This window comes from Neophocaena asiaeorientalis, unplaced genomic scaffold, assembly GCF_003031525.2.
Source record: "Neophocaena asiaeorientalis asiaeorientalis breed wild unplaced genomic scaffold, Neophocaena_asiaeorientalis_V1.1 scaffold190, whole genome shotgun sequence".
NCBI lineage: Eukaryota > Metazoa > Chordata > Mammalia > Artiodactyla > Phocoenidae > Neophocaena > Neophocaena asiaeorientalis.
In genome coordinates, this window is record NW_020175017.1 from 6,109,832 (window position 1) to 6,116,435 (window position 6,604).

Below are 6,604 nucleotides of genomic sequence, written 5' to 3' on the forward strand. Positions count from 1 at the left end.
TAAAAAAATTATAGAGCAAAAAAAAAAAAAAAAAAAAAAATGTATAGTGACTAGTATTGTAACAGTATTAATTTCTTGGTTTTGATAATTGTACTATGATTATACATTGTGTTAACATTAGAAGCAGGGTGAAAGGTTTACAGGAACTATCTGTACTATTTTTGCAACTTTTCAGGAAGTCTAAAATTATTTCAAAATAGTTTTTAAAAAATCAGATTAGACATTAAAACAAACAGCATTACTACAGATTAAAAAGGAACACTTCTTCATGGAACAAAGGTTCAATTCATAGGAAGATAGACTAATTAGAAAGTTGACTATGCTTCTAATAACATGACTTCAAAATAAATAAGTCAAAAATTGACAGAAAACTCCTAGGGAGACGTAGAATCCAAAATTACACAGCGAGATTTAACACATAGTAAATTGTCAGTAACTGACAATCAAGCACAGGTGTGCGCATGTATACACACATACACACATACACACACACACATACAAATCAGTAAGGAAAGAGAAGATTTTAACAACAGCATTAACAAACTTCACCTACTAGTCACATATAAAGCACTGTACCCATCAATTGCAGAAGTTACATCACACACACACAGAGTCATACTCATACAACATTTTTTAAAAAGCCAGATACAAAGCTCATTTCAACGATTATTCAATTGAAAATATCTGATGGTAGTTACATGGGTATTAACTTTTTATTTATTCATTGAACTGTCCACATATATTTATATACTTCTTTTTTACATGTATTGGATTTCACAATAAAGATATTTAAAAGTTAACTGATCTATATTATTTATTTATATACTCATTTATTTTTTTTTTTCAGTTTTTCAAAACTTGTTCCACAGTAGCAAAAACCTCAAGATAAAACTATGAAGATGAGAAGCTGGTAAGCTCCAACAGAAAAATAAAACAAGATTCAGGATCAAGGGTTCCAGTAAAATCATCCCTGTTGTACTCTAGTAGCTTCCAAAACTTATAAATCAAGGGATACTAAAGGCAATTCTCAAAATAATATGTATACATACTCAAATCATCCTAATGCAAAACTCCAGATAAATAAGAGCAGACTACCTGGCTATCTACATCCCAAGCAGTATAAAATCGAAATTAAAAAGACCTTCAATACAGACAATATCTGAATCAGAGGTGCTCGTACCAATTGCCAAAAGCAGTTCTGTGGTAAGTTTGTCCCATGATTACCCAATTTAATGAAACACCAAACCAAAGCAACCTTCAAAGTAATCTCTCTTTATGTTGCCATTTTTGAGAAAAACAAATACCTAGAAATTAAGTTAAAACAAACATAGAATAGTTAAATGGTTAATATTTCTCTGCACAACGGTAAAAATAATATCCTCAAATATGTTTAAGATGATAAAAACATATTGAAGCTATGTTTATAAAAAACTTCAAGGAGAATTATTCCTTTTACTAAATATTTTCTGAAATTAGTAAGAGCACTTTATTGGTTAGCTATTGCTACCTAATAAACCACCCCAAAACTTAGCAGCTTAAAACAATGCACATTTGTTATCTCATAGTTTCTGAGGAATTGGGTGTTGCTCAGTTAGGTTCTCAGTTCAGAGTCTCTCACAAGGTTGCGGCCACAGTGACAGCCAGGGCGACAGTCATCTCAAAGCTTAACTGGGACACTATCTCCCAACTTCTGTCAGTGGTTGTTGGCAGGATTCAGTTCCTAGGGGGGTGTTGGTCTGCACAGGCTACTGGCCAAAGGCTCCCCTCAATTCCTTGATGGGTGAGGCTATCTATAGGTCAACTCATGATATGGCAGGTGGCTTCATCAAAGTGAGCAACAAGAGTGCGCCAGAAAAAAGGAAATTATAGTCTTTTATAATCTAATCTCATACGTGATATCCCACCACTTTCGCCATATTCTAATACAAGGTCTAGTCTGCAGTCAAGGGAAAGGGATTACACAAGACTGTGACTACACAGATACAGGGTTATCTTAGAAGGCCGCCTATCATAAGCAGCATAATGGAAAAAGCAACTGGAATAAAAAGTTATAACTAGATTCTAGTAACTATGGGACTATACACAATCTCTCAAGGCCTTAATATTTTCACTGGAAAAAACTGAGAGGGCAGCCTAAATGACCTCAGGCGTTACTTAAATTCTAAATCCTGTATTTCTCTACTGTGTCTTTTGGAAAGGATTACCCAGGATTAGAAATACTTGGTCAAAATGCCTCACTTTACAAAAGAGAGCTGACTTGCAGGAAGGGTTAACACAGACAGGTAGTAAACCACCCTCATTCTTTTATGCTCAGTGCTCTTTGCACTGTAACGTATACCTTTTGCAATTAATGCCCTAAAACAACACTATCCTTTCTTTATAACAGTCTCAAAATCCAATAAATTCAAAAGGAAGAGAGAATAATAGTACTAACAAGAGCAGCCAGAATTGGATAATGTTGTGCAAGATATCTTTTTCTCTCATCAAACCATAAAGCTATCTCTGTAGGTGGCATGTGAGATGAAATTGAACTATACTCTGCCCATCCCCAGTCCCAGGTATCTGGACATATTAGTAATAAGGGTATTTGCTGGAAAAAAAGTATGAAAGCAACAGATAATAGATCATAGCAGAGAAATATAGTCTCACCTTAAACGAAGTAAACAAGATTAAGTATAACTTAAATGAAGTATCTAAAAATAGAAACTGCAACCAGAAAGGGCAAGGTTTGTCCCCACTGGAATCCTGGAATATGGACAGTCCCAGAGGTCAACAATGGCAATGCACGCAACGAAGGCAACGTCCATGGGAGCAGGTACTCGAGGAAGCTAATGACAACAACTGAACTGACAGATATATCCTGATGAACACAGAAGCATCAATCAGGATCTAGTATCATTACACATTTCTACTACATAAATACCCTATTTGCTCCTATATCAGGTGGGGGTGGGAGGCGGTTTTCACTTGTCAGAGAATCCCCTCCACCAGTATAAACCCTTTACCAGCCATAATAATTTGTAATGACTCAAACTCTGGTGCAAATAGTGCAGTGAAAACATTGCATATAAGTACGACTGTTGTGTGTGGCAATTATAAAGCAGAAAGGCATTTGTATTAGTCAAAATATGTGTGTGTATATATGCACACATAAATCAATGCACAACTGGATCCAAAATTTCTATATAAGAAAGGCTTAAGGACCCTAGTGGGCTGGTGGTGGAAACTGGGGCCCAGTGGTTATCTTAAATCTGTGTCTGCATAACAATCAAGCAAGATCATCCATCTTAAAGAAAACATCACATTTATGGAGACTGCCCCAAGTCTCTCATTAGTGTTAGCATATATCTAAGTATATACCTAAATTCACTTCTATAAGCCATCTAAAAAAAAGAAAGTGTTAGCTAAAAATGTTAACATATTTTCAAAAATTTTTTGGGTACTTTTGGTGCTGAGTGAAAGGCAGGGGACCAAAAGTAAGAGAAGATGAACTGGACAGCCCAATGGGGCATTTAAGGAAGAGAGTATCTCCAACTTGGGCAGGGGTGCCACAGTTGAGTTTCATGGCCCAAGCCACTGACTGTTACTTCCTACATTATGAGCATACTCAATAGAGTAGATATAAATTTCAATCAAGCCATCTCATGATGGAACCGCTCAAAAGACAATATCCAACTCAAAGTATTGCAAAAAGTAGGTATGCTTTTTTATACTTTTACTCAGTGTCGACAACTGCCTGCATATTCATCTCTTTCTTAGCCTTTTATGCAAATCAACAAAGGGTTGTATTTCCTTTCTTTTCTTGCTTCTTAACCTCTTTTTTGTTTGTCAGCTTTAAAGGGATGGGAGATAGTAGGAGCAATAGAACAATTTAGAGAAGTCTCAAATAGGTCTCTAATTATTCTCAAGGTAAAACTGATAAAAAGCAAAGGAAGTATGTTTAGAGATTTGAAATTTAACACCAAGACACTACAGCACACATTACTTAGTACTATTATGTATTTATACTTTTCCAATATAGCCCCATCTAATGATGTCACCAACAATGAGCAGAAGATCAAATGGTCATTTATGAACAGTTATTTTTCAACATAGTAGTGGTTAGCAAAGGATGAAATGAAGGAAGGAAGGAAGGAAGTTAAAGAAAACAGAAAGGGAGGGAGGGAGGGAGGGAGGAAAGAAGGGAAGGTAGGCAGGGAAGCAAGCAAACAGGAAGGCAAAAAAAAGGAAAGAAGGAAGAAAGAAAATACAACAGAGACTGTATATGGCCTGCAAAGCCTAAAATACAGGCAGTCCTAGCTAGGACTGCTTTAACTGAAACTCTTCAAAGCAAGACTGCCTATATTAACTACCCAGCCCTTTACAGAAAATTTGATAACCCCTGCCAATGGAGATATCCAAATGGCCAATACGTAGACATATGAAGAGGTGTTAAATATCATTAGTCATTATGGGAATTAGGGAAAAACCCCAATGTGATATCACTACCCACCAGAATGGGTAAAATGAAAAGGACAATGCTAAATGTTTCAACCATGTGCAGGAGCCAAAATTCTCAAATACTGATAACAGGAGTGTTAACTGACAACTAATTTGAACAACTTTTTCGTAGTGTATACCAGAAATACATATTTGCGTATCCTATAATATAGGCATTTCACCAGTAGGTATACATCCAACAGAAATGTATACATATGTTCACCAAAGTACTTACAAAAAATGTTCATAGCAGCCCTACTGGTAATACCCCAAAAATGGATGGAATACTGCTACATAACTTGTATAAATCTCATGAATATAATATTGAGCAAAAGTGAGACACAAAGGACTATAAAGGACTACTATTTATATAAAGTCAATAATAAGTAAATTCATTGATGATGTCAGAAATTGAGATAATGGTTACCTTTGGAAAGGAGACACAAAGTGAGGCTTCTAGGATGCAAGTAATGTTTTTTCTTGGATATGCACACTTTGTGAAAATTCAATGAGCTGTACACTTATGATTCATGCACTTTTCTGTGTGTCTATTATGCTTTAATAATTAACACACTAGAAACATACCTACAAACTCTATGCCTTTGAAGGAAAATTGTGTACATCTCTCGTTCACTTTTCAGATTTGCCATCATACCTCTCCCCAATGAGATACCTTAATTCCTGTTACCTTATATAGAAAGGAGCTTTGTTTTAATTAATTCTCTTGGTATACTATTGCACAGGATACCCACGTTTATGTAACTGTCATTTTAGGTTAGTTCCACACTAGATCCCAAGGAGAAACTTTGAAAAGCCAGTAACTTGTTATCGTGAAAGTTATCTGGGGAAGGAAAAAAAAAAAAAAAAGAAAAACCTCCTTAAAATGTTGTTTTGTTTGGCCCTTTGTTTTGGCTCACCTTTGTCTACTACCACTGTGATTTAATCTGCATAAAATGTTCAAAGGAGCTTTTCAAAAAGCCTGTTCTTGTGGAAAGTTTTTTCTTTCTACGACATCCTTGTCTAATAACGCTGTTATCTTGCGCTTATCCAGTTCCTTTCATCCATTGAGCTTAAAGTACTTCACAAATGACTGTCGGGTGGTGTCACCTTCCAGTCAGCGAAATGTGGGCCCAGAGACATTGTGAACCCCCCAAAATTCTAACAGTACCTTTGTACAGCATGGCTCAGCGTGCCTAAAGAAGCACACATTCTTTGCCAAAACTTACAAGTGCGAGACCTGAAATACAAAGCGAATGAGTGACTCTCAAGGGCAGAGTCAATCATAGCTTGAGCCAGGACCTGAACCCTCCAATTCACTGCCTCTTAAGGGAAAAGCAAACAAACAAAAACCTACACCCTTGAATATATGCTCAGCTGCAGAACTCTTGTAACAGGAAACAGGGGATGATGCCGAAATCATGCCCAGAAAGAAGACCGGAGGACCCCACGATGCTGACCTTCGAGGGAGCCTCATCACTCCCGGCCGCACGGGGCCAACCTTCACCGGGTGCAGTTTCTGCGCGGCCCCTTCTCCAAGGGGGCTACGGCCGGAAATTCCAGGTCTGGCCTCAACCCACTCCTTTTCTCCGGTCGCCCAAACCTCCTACCCTGCCCGTTTACCTGAGATGCGCCCCGCACCGCCACAGGAGCCGACTCTGCGCGCTCGCCCAGACTTTCTCAGGCCCGACGCGCAGGCACCACGTCAACCAATCGACGCTCACTCGGATCCTCCCAGCCGGGGCTCTCCCGTGCGCCTGCGAACGTCCCCACGGGCTGCGACCGGGGAGGGAGCCAGCCGCCTGCCGCGCGAGGGGGCCCAAGGGGAGCAAAAGCTGGAGCAGGCGCCGGGCGGGGGCAGGCGGCGCGCACCGGGCATGCGCGTGCCGCACCACTAGGGACGTGGGGCGGGGCGGGGCCTCTGGGCAACTGAGCGAGCTTGGGAAGTCTTCGCTGGAGTTTCAGGAAGTAAGAAGGCGGTGTTAGTAGTCTCCCCTCGGCTGCTCCGCAGGGCGCTACGGTTGTCAGGTCTGAGACGACGGACGCATTCTGTGAGAGTAAAATATTCTCTAGACAAAACCTAATGTGGTTAGAGGAGGGAAACGGCGTGCTTAAAAACGTGTCATGT

General features: G+C 39.2%; 1 protein-coding gene across 1 annotated transcript in view; it reads right to left on the reverse strand.

Annotated features, from left to right (window-relative positions):
- MIPOL1 (mirror-image polydactyly 1) overlaps positions 1–6,262 on the reverse strand; it is a 306,365-nt gene extending 300,103 nt beyond the window's left edge. Inside the window, exon 1 of the mRNA XM_024762065.1 lies at positions 6,100–6,262. The gene's annotated coding sequence lies outside the window, so the exon portion shown is untranslated. The remainder of the gene's footprint in view (positions 1–6,099) is intronic.
- Between the last annotated feature and the right edge of the window lie 342 nt (positions 6,263–6,604).